Source organism: Trachypithecus francoisi, unplaced genomic scaffold, assembly GCF_009764315.1.
Source record: "Trachypithecus francoisi isolate TF-2019V2 unplaced genomic scaffold, Tfra_2.0 Lachesis_group1, whole genome shotgun sequence".
Lineage (NCBI taxonomy): Eukaryota > Metazoa > Chordata > Mammalia > Primates > Cercopithecidae > Trachypithecus > Trachypithecus francoisi.
The window spans coordinates 67,710,129-67,730,169 of NW_022681454.1; the positions used below are offsets into that span (position 1 = coordinate 67,710,129).

Below are 20,041 nucleotides of genomic sequence, written 5' to 3' on the forward strand. Positions count from 1 at the left end.
CTCCTGATCTCATGTGGAAAAAAAGGAATCAGTAAATCTACAATAGTGCTTTTTAACCAAAAATTTACTAAAATTGGGGTGAGGGGTAAAAATAAGCTTTATGAAACATAAAATAAAAAATAAATAAGCATTAGCTTTTGACCTCAATGAAGCAAACGCAACTTCAGCACATTAAAGAGTGGAGTACCATGAAAAGGTATAAGTGGGGCTAGCTGAAGTGTTGTGGCACTATGAGGAAGCTGGCATTGCAGCAGCACCCAAGAGTCGATAGTGCAAAGCAGGAAATATCTGTGTGTCTTCCCTGTAATAGTAAGGGTGGTCAGTGGGTTAGGGAAAATAGTCACACTATACGATAAGTACCACTTAGAAGGGATTCTACTTCTCATGTATCTTATCAAAAATCTAGTGGAGAAACTCTAACATACTTTGTTACTAGTCTATCATTTATACTTAGGAAGATAAGTAAATGTGGATTTAAAATTTCTTCTTTATGCAGCTTTCAGTTTCATGAGTATATAGCTGTATAACATTTTCCTCTAAGATCATTGTCACCATACTCCTTTCCACCAGATGTGTATCAATGGCAGTCCTGTCTTAAGTTTAACTTTTCTAACCCATTTTTTTTCTAACTTAATTCAGTCTTGTCACCCAAGTACTGAATACTAATATATTAATGGTTTAATATTGTAGTTTATCTGCATTTGTAAAATCTGTTTCAATGTATATCCTAACATTTAAGGAGAAAAACATTTGAAGAGGGCAATGTGGAGGAAAAAAGAAATTTTTAAAGAATATGAACTAGTCCCTGTAAGTTCAGAGAACATAAAACAGGGAGATAAAAAAGAGGGTGAAATAAATGAATGTGAGTTGTATTCTAAAGATATTAGGTGGTGAAAGCAAATGCTTTACAGAAATGCTCCAGTCCACAAAATAATCATTAAGTGTTATTTGAAAAATATAACTTTAAATCCCTGGGTATTTTGAGTTGAAGCTACCTCATATGTGAACTATGAAATATTCTCCATGTGTATAGTTGCTTAACATTTTTCTCATATGTTAAGTGTTATAGTTTGATGACACTCATAATCTCAACTGAAATGATGATGGTAATGGTATGATAATGGAAATGATAATGGTAAAACTCTTGTTTTACTATTTTGGGGTATTTTTAATGACCAGTGTGGCTGGTGCATCTGTCTTCATTGTTCATGTGAAATTTTCTGTTAATTAAATAATTTGAAAGTAGAGAAAATAACAAAAACAAAACAGCGACATTACTATAATCCCACTATTCAGAGACAAAAATGTTTCCTATTTTAATGTATTTTCCTCCAGTGTATCACTTTTAAAATGATAAATAACAGTGTAGCTCTCTTATTTTAAAACAAATAAAATATGATGAAGACAACTGGAAGTCAGGTGCTGTAACTGGAAGCCAAAGGCCAGCAGCGAGAGCCCTCTATTTAAATCTGGGGTCATAAGTGTAACAGATAAATACATTAAGGAAATGGAAAACATTCAGCAACCACAAGGTTGGCAGGTTGTGAGGGTTGGGGTCTGCTGATTTGAGAGCTCTTCCTCCTGCTAGTTTATCATCCACACTTCAGTGATCTTTATGGAAATTACCAATAAGCCAGACTAGTGCAAATAAGTCCACTGAGGTAGTTCTTAATACCCATTCTTATCAAATTGAATCACTATGGAACTAACCTTCTATAAATTATTTCAGAGAGTTGACATTTTATGTGCACATTAAACCTACCTGGAAAGGGGCCATCAATCTGGAGAGGGGCACAGCTCGTTTCTGTCAGACTTCAACTTGGTATTTATTAAGCTAAGTCTGTATATCCTTTAACACTGAGTGAAACATGACCATTCTTATCTGACCCAAGGTAGAGGCAGCAGGAGAAAACAAAACAGCTAGGAAAGAAGAGAAAATACAATTGTGTTTTACAAAGAGCTAGATCAAATAAGTGTATTTAATAACTGTCAACATTTTGACTTCAGATTAATGTACAGATTACACTGATTCAACACAGTTTAAAGGATGCAACTGTCAATACTGACTGGTTTGCTTTGTAACTATTTACTTCAAGTAATTACAATTTCTAAAAGCCAGTGGAAGAAATATTTATTGTGTGACCACAATAAGACATGACAGTACTTAAATGGAAGTTTCTAGGTATGTATGAACATGCAATGGACAATACATTTATCTTTTTGTAGAGATCTAAATAACACATTTTCAAGGCAGAATTTAGAGGATTGAATACTGGGTAGCAAGACCAGAAGTGGAGATAATGATACCAGAAATCATTATTACATACAACCAGACAGTCTGTCCCTTTATAATTTATTTACCTATGACATTGTAGGATAAAGAACATTATCCTCTACATATCCTCATTTTTTCATTTTTGAATGCTTAAATCATTTCTGAGAAATAACTTAGCTATTCTACTAAACCTACATTACTCAAGAAGATGTTGAGATTCACAAAAGATGCATACTTTAGGGAAGTTTAGGTTGAACTCAATGTGTTGTAACTTCAGGGCTGCCAGGCACGATGGCTCACACATGTAATCCCAGCACTTTGGGAGACTGAGGCGAGCGCATCACCTGAGGTCAGGAGTTCAAGACCAGCCTGGCCAACATAGTGAAATCCCATCTCTACTGAAAATACAAAAAATTAGCAGGGTGTGGTGGTATGTGCCTGTAATTCCAGCGGCTTAGGAGACTGAGGCAGGAGAAGTGCTTGAACCTGAGAGGTGGATGTTACAGTGAGCCAAGATCGTTCCATTGCTTTCGAGCCTGGGCAACAAGAGTGAAACTCTGTCTCAAAACAACAACAACAACAACAACAACAACAACAACAACAATCTTTAGGGTCAAGGTTCTCATCATCATGGTATGTTGTTCCTCGCAATATAAACTTATATGCCTCAAATACTTGAGAGTTGTCCATTTTAAATAGTTAACCTATCAGGTAAAAGAATCAATTTCTGGTTGATGAGATGGAACATTTTCCCACTTTACATTACACTCCATATTATATAGTAAATTCATTAATTCTCTGAACATAAATGTTAATATACTCAAACTAATACTTTTGTTCAAACAGTTTCGTCCTCATTTTTCTAATATTTCAGAATCACCAAGCTAACTATGATTTCTGTACCATTAAATTCTAAAGATATTTTTCATGCCTCATTATATTCTAACTCCAAGCAACACTTATTACATTTACCAATTTATCTCTTTCTTCCCTTGGATTCCTCCTACTTCTCAGATCACATATGTCAGTCACTTTTGCCAGTTCCTCTCTTTCTACCAAATGCTTGTGTTCCTCGAGTGAATCTGAAACCTTTCTTTGCCCTAGTGTAACCTATGCTTACACTAGGGAGTCTCATCTTTACTCACAGCTTTAATTATTATCTATGTGCAGATGACTTCCAGATTGTGTCAATCAAGACCTAACCTCTGGACAACATACCTACATATTTGCCTAACTCTCTGGAAATACCTCTTGGATGTCTGCAACACACCTCAAATTCAGCTCTTTCAAGATTAAATTTGTCTTTATGTCTTATATTAATGATTCTAACAAAGTAATTTCTAAGCAAATGTGTAGTTCAGCTTTAGTTTCATGGAAAACTGAAAATTAATGGTTTGGGTAAGGCCATCTGGAAAGAGTACAGGTAAAAATTTTGACTTACAGAAAATACCTTATTTTGACATCTCATCTCATCTGGAGGACTTTTATGCCAAACTCATTAATGAATGCAACATTGCCAAAATGTTTTGGAGCTTTGGTAATTTAATACTTCACAACTTCCAGTACAATTTCTTTATATGAATTAAAAAAAAAAAAACAAGTCATTGAAATAAATATACTTGACAATGGCTTACTGATTAGAATATGTAGCAGACCCAGCACTTTGGGAGGCCCAGGAAGGCAGATCACCTAAGGTCAGGAGTTTGAGACCAACCTGACCAACATGGCAAAATCTGATCTGAACTAAAAATATAAAAATCAGCTGGGCGTGGTGGCAGACACCTGTAGTCCAAGCTACTTGGGAGGCTGAGGCAGGAGAATAGCTTGAACTCGGGAGGTGGAGGTTGCAGTGAGTTGAGATCACACCATTGCACTCCAGCCTGGGCGACAAGAGCAAAGCTCTATTTCAAAAAAAGAAAAAAAAAAAAAAAATGTGGTAGAGACAATCAAAATTAAAAATTGAAAAAATACTGTTTGGTGTTAATTAATTACTATATACAAATAAAAAAGGGTATAATGTTTGAATACAACATAGTTAATGAACACATTAAGTCTGAATTTCATTCTTAGATGCCATTAATCTGATTTCATTAAAGTCAGTTTTAATCTAAACCCTATACTTCTTAAAAGGAATTTGGTTGAAACGTTATGTTTTGATATTAATAAAGGAAAAATATTTTTTCTAGTTATAAATTATTTAACATATTACTATACAATTAAATGTTAATACACTGCATTTTCTATAAATTACCAAATACAAAGAATTCTTACCAAATAAAAAAAATGTAAACTGATTATTGGCATTATTTTCATACACTCTTGAGAATCTGAGCTAATAGGGAAGATGTGCCAATGCTGTGCCTGTATGATGGAACTATTTAGAGCAGGAAAAAAGTATGTAATCAATCAATTTTATTATCTAAACATTGTCCTTATTACAGCTTTTAAATGTAACACTGATATGTCAATTTTTGCTTCCAGACTGTAAGATGGACCAGTTAGCAACTTTGCGACCATAAATGCATAGCTAATTTAAAAACAAATGTGAAATATTGAAAACTAAAATTTATTTTGATTCTTATTTTTTGATGTTTGTTTCTGTCTTTTATTTGGTCCTTATTTAAAATGGAAATTTTATTGATTTTTTTTTTTTTTTGGCATATATGTGTGTTCATCATGGATATCGGCCTGTAATCTTTTTTTCTTGTAGTGTATTTGTCTGACTTTAGTGTCGTAATAAATACATTTGGAAGTGTTCCTTTCAATTCAATTTTTTGGAAGTGTTTAAGAAAGATTGCTTTTTTTTCCTTCTTCTTTAAATGTTCAGTAGAATTCAGTGAGCCCATTAGGTCTTGGGCTTTCTTCGATGGGAAACGTTTTTATTACTGATTCAATCTCCTTATTCATTGTTCTGTTGAGAATTTCAATTTCTTCATGATTCAGTCTTAGTAAGTTTTGTGTATTAGGTTATATGTGTCTGAGGCTTTATTCATTTCTTCCAGGTTATCCAATTTATCAGCATATAATTGTTCATGGTAGTCTTTTATGATCACTTGTATTTCTGTGGTATCAAAGCGATGTTTCCTCTTTTATTTTGAATTGTATTTATCCACACCTTCTCTCATTTTTTCTTAATTAGTCTAGCTAAAGTTTTGTCATTTTTTTCATTTCCAGAAAACTGAATGTTAGTCTTGTTGATATTTTATATCATTTTTCTAGTTTCTGTTTCATTTATTTCTGCTCTGATCTTTATTTTCTTCCTCAGCTTTTGACTTAGTTTCTTCTCCTAGTTTCTTGAGGTAATATTAGGTAATTCCGAATTGTTCTTATGTTTTGATGTAGGTGTCTATTGCTATAAAGCACTTCTTAGCACTTCTTTTTCTATATCTCATTAGTTTTAGTGTGTTTTTTTCCCTTTTTGTTTTTTTTCAAAGTTTTTTTAAATTTTGCTTTTAATTTTTTTGACTCTGTTAAGGAGCATGGCATTTAATTTCCACATATTGGTGAATATTACAAAAATATTTCTATTATTGATTTGTTGTTAAATATGATTTGGTTAACAAGGAGACTTGATATAATTTCAGTCTTTTCAAATTTGTTAAGACTTATTTGGTGGCATGACATATGATCTGTCCTGGAAAATGTTCCTTGTGCACTTGAGAAGAATGTATACTCTAGTTGTTGGATGGAATGTTCTTTATATGTCTGTTAGGTCCAGTTGATCTAAAATGTAGTTCAAATCCAATATGTCTTTACTGATTTTCTGTATGGATGATCTGTCCATTGTTAACAATCATGTTTTGAAGTCTTCTAGTATTACTGTATTGCCCCAATCTGTTAATACTTGCTTTATACAGTTAAGTGCTTTGGTGATAAGTACATATATATTTATAATTTTATATCTTCTGGATGAATTGATTCCTTTGCCAATATATAATAACCTTTTCTATTTTTAAAGTTTTTTACTTAAAGTCTATTTTGTCTGATATAAACATAACTACCCCTGCGTCTTTTGGTTTCTAGTTGTATAGACTATTCTTTTACAACTTTTCATATTCAATCTGTGTTTGTTCTTAAAGGTGATATGAGTCTTTTGTAGCCAGCATATAGATTGACTTCTTTTTTTCTAATGTCCATTCTTCTACTCCATATATTTTTATTGGAGAATTTAATCCATTTACATTTGAGGTAATCATTGACAGCTAAGGATTTACTACTGTCATTTTGCTCATTCTTTTTCAGTTGTCTTGTAGATTCTTCATTCCTTTCTTCCTCTCATCCTATCATCCTATCTTCCTTTGTATTTAGGTGATTTTCTATAGTGGTATGCTCTGATTTCTTACTTGTTCTATTTTATATATCTACTCTATGTTTTTGCCTTTTGTTACTAGAAGAATTACATAAAACATCTTATAGTTACAACAAGTTAGTTAAGCTGATAATAAATGAACTTTGATTACATTTAAAAAACGGTACATTTTTACTCCATCACCCCACATTTTATGATTTATGTCACAAATTCTATTTTAAATTGTACAACTCTTAATGAATCATTGCAGTTGTTTTTTAATCATTTTATCTCTTAACCTTCATATTTCAGACAGAAATGGTTTATGCACTGCCTATATGTTTTCATTTTATGAATTACCATGTTTTTCTTTCAGCTGAAATAATAAATAACTCCATTTAGTTTTGCTTTTCTTCCTTCCTTTTTTTTTTTCTTTTTTTTTTTGACAGGCTCTTGCTCTGTCACCCAGGTTGGAGTGCAATGGCACAATCTTGGCTTACTGTAAACTCTGCCTCCAAGGTTCAAGCCATTATCACGCTTCAGCCTCCTGAGTAGCTGGAATTACAGGCATGTGCCACCACACCTGGCTAATTTTTGCATTTTTTGTAGAGACAGGGTTTTGCTAATTTGGCAAGGCTGGTCTTGAACTCCTGACTTCAAGTTATCTGTGTGCCTTGACCTCCCAAAGTGCTAGGATTATAGGCGTGAGCCACCATGCCAGACCCTTTAGTGTTTCTAAAAAGACAGGTCTGTTGGTGATAAATTCCCTCTGATTTTGTTTGTCTGGTGACATCTTTATCTCTCCTTATTTCTGAAGAATAGTTTTCCTGGTTGAAATATTCTTGATTTACAGTTTAAGTGCAGCACCTTGAATATATTATTCCACTCTCTCGGCATGCAAAATTTCTTCTGAGAAATCCGCTGTTAGCATTATTACAACTCTTTTATATGTGATTTGCATATTTTCTCTTGCTGCTTTCAGGATCCTCCCTTTGTCTTTGGTTTTTGACAATATGTCTTAGTGTAGTCTTTGAATTGAAACTGTTTGGAAACTTTTATCTTATGGTAACTGCATTTTTATACCCTTCCCCAGATTTGGAAAGTTTTCTGCTATGATTTTTTGAAATAAGCTTTATGCACTTTCGTTCTTTTCTTCTTTTAGAATTCCTGTAAGTTGAATATTTGTTCTTTCGATGCTGTCCCACAGATTCCATGAGCTTTCTTTATTCCTTTTTATTTTTCTTCCTCTGACTGTACATATTTCAAGAAACTGTCATGTAGTTCAGAGATTCTTTCTTTTGCTTTTTAATGTCTTATGTTTCTACCATTGCTTGTAGCCAAAATATGCAAAGCTCCAGTAAATGATTTTTTTTTTTTTTTTAAAGAAAGGCTACTCAAAGAAAAAATGTAAACTCTCATTGATTTCCTTCCTTTGTGGAGTGAATTGCCTGCTATAGAAATTAAGGGGTGTTTTGTGAGTTGCCCAGCTTTCTTGAGGATCTCTCCATTTCTACAGTTCTTCCTCCCATAAACTCTTTGTTGAAAGGTGTCAAAGGTCTATCAGAGATGCACTGAAGTCAGGACAAACAGTGGCATTCTGCTAGCAATCAGCCAATCTGGAGTTCACTCCCACTGCCTATTGATTAAGGCCTGGAAAGTTGGGATGATTGTGTGCTTTCAGCACAATGCAGGCTGGTCTGACCACCCATCAGCCCTGGCCAGTGGGAGGATAATGGGCACAGGCTATAGCAGGCTTGAGGTAAGTGCTGGCTCTCAGTGCAAAGACAAAGAAGGGCAAGTCCTGTTTAACTGGGATGGCTCTGCTGCTCCCCATGCTGTCCACATGACTCTCCAGGCCTTTTTTTCTCTCTGTCTGGGTCACTCCATATTCAAGAGGTGAAAAGGTTGGACCGGCACTTGTACTGCTTATGATTAGGCACAGGCTTATTGGCAGTGGAAGGAACATCAAGCCAAAGTTCCTTCTGGCTGGTGCTGGGAGTTGATGGGACAAAGAAGAAATAGCTCCTTGTAACAGGCAACAATCTTCTGATCAATGTCCTGGAAGACCCTCTCCACTTTTAGCCCGTGTGTAGCACACATCTCGTAGTATATGCACTGCTTTAGGTCTTTAGAGAGCTTCCTCACCCTGGTGTCATCGATGACCTTTGGGTTAGTGGAACTTATGGCATCCTGGGTTCCCATCAGAACTAGAAGAATCTCCCTTGTGTTCCGATAGCTGGCCATTCAACTGTAGTAGTGCTAAACAGTCTGCAAACTTACCTTATTCTCCAAGGTGCAGAAAAACATAACAGCATCCACCTGCATGCAAACTACTCCTTCAAGGGGCCCCTCTTCATCTCTAATGAGCAGCAGATGGCCCTAGAAGTCAACATCAGTCTCTTTCTTAAAATTGCCACCTTCAGGAAACCCCACCTGGACATATGTGCCCATCAGGTACTAGTGTGATAGGAAGTACCAGTTTATATTCTTTAACAAACTGGAAACAAGTTTCTACCTTTAACACTCTATTTTACATTTTCACTTCATTCTATTTTTTTTTTATTTCCAGAATTTCTGTTTTTTCCAGAAATTCAGGAAATTATCTATCTATCTATCTATCTAATCTATCTATCCATCCATCTATATATACTCTTGTTAATTTCTAAACTTAGAACTTTTTGTAATTTTGTTGAATCATCTATTGGCATTTTTTAAAAAGTTTGTTGTGTTTTTAAAAACAATTATTTAAACATTTATCAGGCAGTTTATATAGTGTCATTTCTTTGGAGCCATATACTGGGAATTATTGTTTTATTTTGGTGGTGTTATGTTTCTTTGTGTGTGTGTGTGTATGTGTGTGTTTTTCTTTGTGGATTTTTGTTGCCTTATTTTGATGTCTGGCATTTTACAGGCTAGTTTTTCCAAGGAAAGACCTTCCCCCTTCGTGTGGATGGATGCAAGGGCATTTGCTAGGTATGTTGTGGGGCTTCTGGCACATGTGTGGACACAGGTGCAGTCTTTGTGTAGCTCTGTCAGTAGAGGCTGGTATTGATGAAGATTGCAGGGATCTTTAGGCACCAATGCTGTGGATGTCTTCAGTGGCAGCAAGTGTTGTTGGGGTCTTTAGTGGCAGTGGTTTCTAACATCCTCCCAATCAATTATTCTCCCACTGGGAAAGTTGTGACTGATGTGGCCCCTCTTCGCATTGGGTCTCACTTACGGGTTCACTCCTGGTGGCAGTAGCACCTGGTGTCTTTGATGAGTGGTGTCCATTGAGTAGCCACACAGCTGAGGCCTTAAGTATAGGCATGCATGGAAGACTGTAACTCTGGAGAGCCAGGTCTGTATTGGCACTGGCGTCTAGGACACAGGCATCCCTCCTACTGCATTGGTAGCAGTATGCAAAACATGGATGTTTGTGAAGTAATGAGGGAGCCAAGAACAGGAACGCAGGCATGAGCAGTATTAGAAAGGGTCTGATGTCCAGGCAGGAACTAGTTTTAATGGCAACTGAGCTGGTGCCTGGAGTTTGGCACATGCAGCAAGAGCTTCTCTCCGGAACACATAGTGCAAACTAGCGTGCTGTGACAATGGCCCTGGTGTCTGAGAGATAGGTTGGTTCACTACAGACACAGAGCCTAGTTTGATAGTGTGGGCACTCTCATTGTAGCCATGGCTCCAAGGCTGGAGGACCCATGGGTTTGGGAGAGGTTTATTTTTCAAAGCAGCTCAACGGTGGCCACTCCTTGGGTAGGCGAGGACTTATGCAGCCATATCTCTATCTCTGGGGTTTTCTGGTAGAAATGACTGTTGGTTACCTTCATGGCAAAAGATGCCAGTGTCCTTTGTGGAGCAGGCCACTGAGGACCACAATGATTCCTACTGTATGACTGATACCAATAGCTTTTGCCTTTCTTCTTTGCTCCTAGCTTTCTCCTGGTGTCTAAGGTATGTGAATCTCATCTGCAATCCTTTCTATGTAGATATTCTCCAGTTTTTAACTGTACTGTGTTGCTGCAGATTTTAATGGATCCTTGAGCCCTCTCTGGACTATTTTGATATTTGGATAGCAGTCTATATTTGTTCTTATATGGTGGGGTTGAGGGCTGGTACTTTGCCATCTTGGTGATAACATTCTTCTAGGTCCCTGTTTGACATTTTCTAATGAATATTGTCTTATATGTATATATGCCTGTGCCTCTGGGCATGCACAAATGTTTAATTCAGTTTTTACTTTACCCTTACCTTAAAACTCCTATATTAATTTAATGTTCAGGTTTATTTCATAATTGTTCTAATTATAATACAGAAATTAATATGATATAATATTCTATAATATATTTTAATTATATAGAAAATATGTATTTACTAGGCAAACATTAAGTTATTTACATGCATTATTTCATTTAGTCAAAAAATTGAATTCATTAGGTAAAATTTCACAGGAAAAAAGTCTGGAGTTCAGAGAGTTTTTCTTTCTTTTTTTTCTTCACATCTAAACAGTTAATATTGGAGATGGTATTCAAATATAGGCCATTATACCTAAATAAATATTTTCACTAAATTGAATGAAAAGCTCCTATTACCCATTATATATTAAAATAATTAAGAATGCAATGGTAGGGGAATATTAAGTTGTTTGAAAATATCCAGCACTGAAAAAATTTTACTTCAACTTTTTCTTGATTTCTACATCCTCTTACTAAGAGATATTTCACACATCATACACACACACACACACACACACACACACACACACGGCTTTGGTATGCAAATTAGATTTAGAACATCCTCCTACGCCTTAAAGATTTACAATGGAAATAAGCGTATTGAAGGACTGTTAGGAGACAATTCTCCATCGACTATTGTATTTCTGAATGTCTTCCGAGTGGAGACACAAGACGGTCTTTAATCTGGACTATCTTTTCAAATACATTATTATAGTGAACAGCTTGGAAAATAGATATACTATCTTCCTCTGGAGCAAATGTAAGGCATACATGCTATTCAACATAATACTTCTTCAATAAGGAAAAAGCAAGCTTACTGTCCATTATAAGAAATTTGAGTTTCCTAAACTTAGGGCTCTTCTATTGTAATGCAACCTGCTGCATGTGCTGGCTGCCTCTGGGCATATTCACGTTGCTTCTGTGAAACATAAGAGCGACAACAACTATCAAAAATATGCCGATGCTCATGCTGCCTGGTGGGCCATGAATAATAAAATAATTTGTCTTTGACCCAGGACTTGTATGACTTTTGTCAGCATCCATGAAACTGTGGTAAGTTAACTCGTTAGCTTGCAAGTGGGATAAAACCCCGGACTTCACATTTTTTGAAAATATTCTAAGTTCTTCAGTCAGTCATGATTTACATTATTTAAATAAACATTTACAAATGTCTTCATGAAACATTTTTTAACATGTAGGTTTATTAGTATACCACAAACTCATTGTATAATAAATAGTGGGATATTCTGATCTAATACAGGTAAGTAGCATGTTTTTGACTGCTTGATCTTCCAAAATGCAATTTGATGTTCTCAGGTAAATATACAAAATTTCTGTTGTTTTGATAAACTCAGGTTTTCCATGATCACATGGCATAGAACATATACCAGTAAATGTCCCAACCATGGTTGATAGTTTTTAGTTCAGCTAATCATTTACCATAGGGAACACATTCCCATTTTTTTTTTCTTTCCTGGTAACTGGCAAAACAGAACACTGTTGCCATGGAAATATAGGCTGTGATATATATTTATAGGAAGGAAGGTGAAACAACAAGTAACAGAGACATGTAGTTGAAGAAAGCAGAATGATGACTCAAATAAAAATTGCACCTGAAGATATTTAGTGTGCTAAATTCAGGTTTGTGATTTTCACAATTAAGGAATACATTTCATTGAAAAATACAAGAAATTTTATTTATGAGCTAGTACTTACTAGCTATTATAATTTTTATATGAGATTCTATTTTATTTATAAATGCCAATAATATTTTGAATTTATAACCTATCTACACAGTGAAAAGCTATAAGCAAAAATCAATAATAAAGTGTTTTGCTACCAACCTCTGTTCATTACATTTTCTTAATTACTGCTATGAAACTGTTCCTATTACATGAGGTAAACACTTTTGTCAGGTGAAATAAAACACAGTGAAATAAGCTGGCAGAAATTCTTTCAAAATTAGGGGCTTATCTAAAAATGTGACAGTTTTCTTGGTGGTGAAGCTATGACAGCTATGTGAAAAGATAGAATCATTTTGGTTTTGAAATTGCCTGTCACTCAATACTCTTGCCCCTTATTAGCAAAACTTTGATTCTTCTCTTATTTTTAATGTCCCAAAGTATTACAGTACTGTTTAATAATATTTTAAATTTCCAAATTAAAAAATAAATAGACAGTTTTCTTAAGTTTATCCTTTTATTCTAAAGCATGTTTCAAAGGATACAGATAATAGCCAGATGGAAGAGATGCCTAAGTGAGGTAGGGGGAAGGGTTGTGGAGCTTCTGTGCCCTCTTAAGTGCTGCTATCCTCCAGGGACATCTATGAGTTCAGCTATCCAGAAGTTCTCCTTTTGGGTTTTTATAGAGGATTCATTAGACTGGCATGATTGATTATATCATTGACCATTGGCGATCAGCTTAACCTGCAGCCCCTCCCACCTCCCTGGAGGTTGAGGGGTGAGGCTGAAAGTTCCAACCCTCTGATCACATGATTAGTTTACTTAACATGCCACAGCAATACACTTTACTTTGCTGAATATTCTTAAAGTACATGATTTGCTCAAAGATTTACTTTGTACCTAACTGTCTCCAAAAATGTCAGAAGGACTTCACAAATGTCTGGGGAAAGTAAAATTACCTTAAAATGATTTTGAATAGAATTTTCCAAGTTCCATATTATCCTACGTATATTAAAGACAATTTTTTACAGGTTTGTTTTTGTTGCTCATTTCAAATGGTGTTACTTCTCGGATGATTTATAACTACAGACATAGCTCTTAGTGCCTCACTTTATTTTACCAGATTCTTGGGTTCTGGAGATTCTCCCCAGTCTACCCAACAAACACCACGAATAAAAATAAAATGTTTCAAATCTGAACACTAGAAAACTACGAGGGTTAAAGTTAAGTGCATTCTTCATTTAATGGGCATTTGTGGGTTGAATTTTCTGAAAATATTATCCTAAATATATTTGTGAATATAAATGTAATTTGTGTGCATAGTGGAAAATTTACATAATCAAGAAATATTAAAGGCACAAATAAAAATCAGACATCAATACCACTCAGATAAAATACTTTTTAGTATTTGGTATGAATAAACAAACAAATAACCGGGAAAATAAAACAAATGTTGTATTTTGTTTTTGTTTAAATGCTGATTTTTTTTTTTTGTATCTAGACAAAAGTGGGGAATAATTCAAGATTGATTATTTTATAAAATTTCAGACTCCTTATTTTAAAAAGTTTATTTAACAACCTCCATTGTTTAGTTGAAGAAAAATGAGGACTTATTTTGTTTTTAATTTCAACGTTTTAATTTAAGATTCAGGTGGTACATTGCAGGTTTGTTTGACGGGTATACTGTGTCGTGCTGAGGTTTGTGGTATGACTGATTCTTTCACCCAGGTTCTGAGCATAGTACCCCATAGTTAGTTTTTTTTAACTCTTACCCACCTCCTCATTTACCCCTTTAGTGCTCCCCACTCTCTATTGTTGCTATTGTTATGTCTAGGAGAATGCAATATTTAGTCCCTACTTATAAGTGAGATATGCAGAATTTGATTTTTTGTACCTATATCAATTCACTGATGAGAATGGCCTCTAGCTGCAACCATATTACTGCAAAGAACATGATTTCATTTTTTTATTGTGTTATATTTGATGGTGTATATGTACCACATTTTCTTTATCCAATCCACCATTGATGAACACCTAGGTTGATTCCATGCCTTTGTTTTTGTGAAGAGTGCTGTGATGAACATAAAAGTGCATGTGTCTTTTTGGTAGAATAGTTTATTTTCTTTTGGATATATACCCAGTAATAGGATTATTGGATTGAACAGTAGTTTTATTTTAAGTTCTTTGATAAATCTTCAAATTGTTTTCCACAATGTCTGAACCAATTTACATCCCCACCAACTGTGTACAAGCTTCCTCTTTTCTCCACATCATTGTCAGCATCTGTTTTGTTTGTTTGTTTGTTTGTTTGTTTTTGATAATCACCATTCTGACTGGTGTGAGATGGTATTGCATTGTGGTGTTGACTTGCATTTCTCTGATGATTAGTGATGTTAGTGATGTTGAGCATTTTCTCATATGCTTGTTGGTTGCTTGTAAGTCTTCTTGTGAGAAATGTCTGTTAGTGTATCTTGCCCACTTTTTAATGGGGTTATTTGTTTTTTGCTTGTTGAGTTAAGTTCCTTATAGATTCTAGATATTAGACTTTTTTCAAAAGAATAGTTTGTGAATATTTTCTCCTATTCTGTAGATTTTGCGTTACTCTGTCGTTAGGTTTTTCTGGATGTGCAGAAGCTCTTTAGTTGACTTAAATCCCACTTGTCAATTTCCTTTTCGTTGCGATCACTTTTGAGAACTTAGCCGTAAATTATTCCCCAAGACCAATGTCCAGAATGGTGTTTCTGGGTTTTATTCTAGAATTCGTAGTTTGAGAATTTATATTTAAACCTTTAATTGATCTTGAGTTAATTTTTGTATAAGGTAAAAGGTCAGAGTTCAGTTTTATTCTTCTAAATATGGCTAGCCAGTTAACCCAGTAAACCCAGTAAACCCTATTTAATAAATAATTTAATAATAATTACTTATTAAATAGAGTGTCCTTTGCACATTGCTTATTTTTGTGAACTTTGTCAAAGATCAGTTGGTTGTAGACATGAGGCTTCATTTCTGAGTTCTCCATCCTGTACCATTGGTTTCTGTGTCTTTTTTGTACCAGTTCCATGCCATTTCGGTTATTGTAACCTTATAGTATAGTTTGAACTCAGGTAATGTGATGCCTCCCATTTTGTTCTTTATGTTTAAGATGGCTTTGGCTATTCGGGCTCTTCTTTGGTTCCATCTAAATTATAAAATAGTTCTTTTCTAAATCTATTGAAATGACGCTAGTAATTTGATATTGATATTTTGATAGGAATAGCATTGAATCTGCACATTGAAGTGTATGATATAACCATTTTAAAAATATTCATTATTCTGACCCAAGAGCATAAAATATTTTTCCATTTTTTGTGTCATCTATGATTTCTTTCAATTGTGTTTTGTGGTACTCTTTGTAGAGATCTTCACCTTCTTGGTTACATTTATTCCCAGGTGGTTTTTTTCATGGTGTGTGTGACTACTGTAATTAGGATTTGGTTCTTAATTTTGCTCTCAGCCTAAACATTCCTGATTCACAGAATGTACTTATTTTTGTACATTTTGTTTATTAATTTTTTATCCCAAAACTTTACTGAAGTTATTTATTACTGCCCTTTGGCATAGTCTTTAGGGTTTTCTAGATATAGAATCATATTGTCAGCAAGAAGAGATAGTTTGACTTATTCTTTTCCCATTTTGATGCTTTTGATTTCTTTCTCCTGCCTGTCTGCTCTGGCTAGGAATTACAGTACTATATTAAATAGGAATGGTAAGAGTGGGAATCCTTGTCTTATTCTAATTCTTAAGGAGAAAGCTATCAGCATTTGCCCACTCAGTGTGATGTTGGTTGTGACTTAGATGACTCTTAGTATTTTGACATAAGTGAAATGAGAACTTTTTGCTTTGTTTTTTTTTCTAGTTTTTCATGTCACAAAATTTTATCGTCACACTATTGACAGATAAGAAGTCTTCACTTTTGCTCATCATTTTGGGCACTTGTGCTTGACATAAGACATGCCAAAACTTTCATATAGACTTATTAATTTCTTTTTCAGCCATCATTTAAGGAGCATTCCATACTATAAAAACGTTGTATTTTCTTATTCCTTGGTTAGAAGAAAAAACACATAGTTTAAAAAATTTGCATGACTGAATTAGATTGAATATTATTCATATGTTTATTGGCCTTTATGTTTATTTTATGTGAAAAGGCAATTACATATAATTTAAAGAAACTATGTATGTATTTATTGATGTGTAAAACTTACATGTCAATACGTTTACATCTATGCCTGTCATATTTACTACAAAGTGTGTTTTCAGTTTGTCATTTGTCTATCTGCTTTTTGACTGTATATAAATTTTTATGAAGTCACGTGTATCAGTGATATTCTTTAGAACTTTTTTTATAATCGCCTCTAAACTAAATCAGTTAGATAGAGAGAGAAAAAATTTCAGGTAGAGAGAATTAAGTTAATAAATCTGGGTCTTTACAATATGGCAACATTGGTGTATGTAATATGGCTTTATTCCAATGTATTTCTAATCTTTCACTCTAACTTCTCAATCCTACAAAGGAAATCATCCTGATATGTGTCATGTATATATGTATTTATGTTATATGCTGTGTGATATATATGTACATAAAACTATATATAGTATATGTATTTTATGTAACTTTAGGGAAATCACACTATAAACCTGAGTTTATTAATTCCTTGTGTTCACACAGCACTCTAAATGTAGTTTCTACCATAATTAAGTAGATTCTAATTTCTGCATAGTATTCCTTAATATACATTCAACATATTTTACTTATCCATTTCCCCAATTAAGGTCACACAGATTGCCTCCAATACCTCACAGCCTCAAACAATGAGGTGAACTTCACTGTATGTATATCTTTATGGATATGTGTGAGAATTTCCTAGGCCTCTATAAATACCAGCAAGAAAATCTGAAACAAAGAATACATTTGTATCTAATTTGGCTAAATATTGCTGGATTGTTCTCCATCATGAACACACTAATCTACACTTCCAACTTTAGTAGACAAAATTCCTGAATACCAAATATCTGCCTGTCATTTAGCCTTGGGATAGAATGACTTATTAAGCTTTCCATCAATATCTTCTTTTGAGAGGATATTTTCACTCAGCAAAACAGGAGAGAGATTGTGTGTGTGTGTGTGTGTGTGTGTGCGCGTGTGTGTGTGTGTGTGTGTGTGTTCTTCTGGAGTCTATAAAACTAGACAGGGAATCCATTAATGGCAAGATATTCATCTTATACATCTTGGTAAGCATTCAGCTTATATACATGTCATGGAAGTGGTAGATTTTCAGTTTTTCATTATGTTTCTCATATTTATTTTTTATGATGATATAATCCTTAATGTGATGTGAGATTCTCTCTCATACTCACTATAAAATAGCTTCCCCTGATTCATGAAGGAGATGTTTCAAAACCCCCTGTGGATTCCTGATACTATGAATACTACCAAATCTTATATATAATATGTTTTCCCATAACTATGATAAGTTTTAATTTATGAATTAAGCATAGTAAAAGATTAACAACTAATAATAAAATTTAGAATATATGGTATACTGCTATAAAAGTTATTTAAATGTGATTATTTCTGTGTCAAAATATCTTATTGTAGTATACTCACCTATTTTTGCACCATGGCTGACTGCAGGTGACTGAAGCTACAGAAAGCAGTGTCACAGATAAGGGGAGACTTCTATACACACACTCTTGCATATGTATATATGTTAGCAGCCATGAGTTTGTTTTACATGCATATATATTTACATATACATACATATGTGTGTATATGTATATATGCAGAAAGACAAGTCATATGTTTTGATATAGTCATGCTTTCCTTTATTTAATCAGTTACCCAATAGTGTTTATTACTAACCTCCTATGGACAGGACACTGAAGGAAGTTATGAGGGTAAAACAAAGGTAAGTAAATTTGATTCCTGAATTTAGATTATTATTATTCATAAGCTTATTCATTTGGCTTGTTTTTTGGATACTTAAGCTCATCTACCACTCTTGAGAACTAAAAAGTACTCTTTTTAGTTTTAGCATTTTACCATTTCACACTTTCGCTTCAAGTGAGAATGACACTGGTTTCAAATGTGTTTAGATAACAACTAAAATCTGCAAATTAGCTTTTGCCCACTTTCAGAAAACACCACATTAAAAAAAAAAAAAAGTCATTTTAATAGAATTCCTTAATACACACGTATATTTATAATATTTTGTATTACATAGCTGTTGAAACATTCTATATATGTGTGCAACTATTTGGATAATACACCAGGTGGCTTGGAAGAAAATAAATCTACAGAAAATATTACAACTACCAAGAAAGTGGGATAGGCTGCAAAATGGAACATATGTTCTGTTTCATAAAGAGTTGTATTCTCAGAAGGACTAGAAATATCTCACCAGGACTTGGTTGAAATAAAACTGTACTTCCTGAAAAGCATATGTATTTGTGACTCAACCATTTCTCAGGAAGAAGTGTCAGTTAAGGATAGAAGTAGCTATAGGTCCTTTACTTTGGATATACAAGATTTTCAGTTAAGAATTCTAGAGAAAACACAGATATATGTAAGTCTTTAAATAGTTGAAAGAAAAAATCTAAAGAACACTTGATCAATATTGTTTGTCATTGTTTTGGTTCAAGAATATATACTAGTTTAAAATAGCACAAAATACGGAAGAAAACAATAAATTTGGTAAAATGTAACATATTTTGGGAGAAAGTAGTTAGTAACAGGTGCTGGATGACTTAAATAAGAAGTTAACATCAGTGACAGATTTTAAGCAGTTTTATTAACTCCATAAACATGGTGAGACAAATTAATCACATGTCCAAATAGAATATTGATAAAGAAATTATGGCAATATAGGAGCAGGCAACTTTGTAAAGCAATGTGCAACTATTGATATGAATGAGGCCCGGCATACTATTCAACAAATATTATTTTAGATTATAAAGGTGAAAAATGGGAGGTACAGTTAAAATCATATTTTGGAATGACAGGATAAAATTGTGGTTCTTAAAAATCACTGAAATAACTTTCACCAGTATAAATTTTATAGTCATTTAAAGGTGAGAGAAAAATTAGGTAAATGTTACTGATACATAAAAATGAGTGATTTATATTGTGAAAGTTACAGTACATCAGAAGCCTAGAGAGGAAAGAGATCACTTTTTTGTCATTCAAAGACAAAAACCATGATCTTCTGTGTATAGTGGGTGCTGAATCAGAAATCAGGAAAGAGAACACTTTTTTCATCTCTTGATATATTCTAGACTGCTCCCTGATATCCATGAAAGCCTTTTTTGTCTTGCATAATATAGACATCGCTATATTTGTCTACATAGTGCATCTACTTTTGACTCATGTTAATTACTTTTTAGTTGCCTCTATTTATGTAATGCTTTTAAGGGTGTCATATTTGGAATTAACTCATTGTTTCCTGCACTGTACTCAGATGGATTTTCCCAGAATCCTGCATCGTCCTTGGAAGCTCCTCTCAGTTTGACCTGTATCAATTTTGTGTAT

The 20,041-nt window shown here is 34.0% G+C and overlaps 1 pseudogene; it reads right to left on the reverse strand.

Moving 5' to 3' along the window:
• Positions 1–8,240: 8,240 nt before the first annotated feature.
• On the reverse strand, positions 8,241–10,020 carry LOC117084908 (annotated as a pseudogene).
• Positions 10,021–20,041: the final 10,021 nt, after the last annotated feature.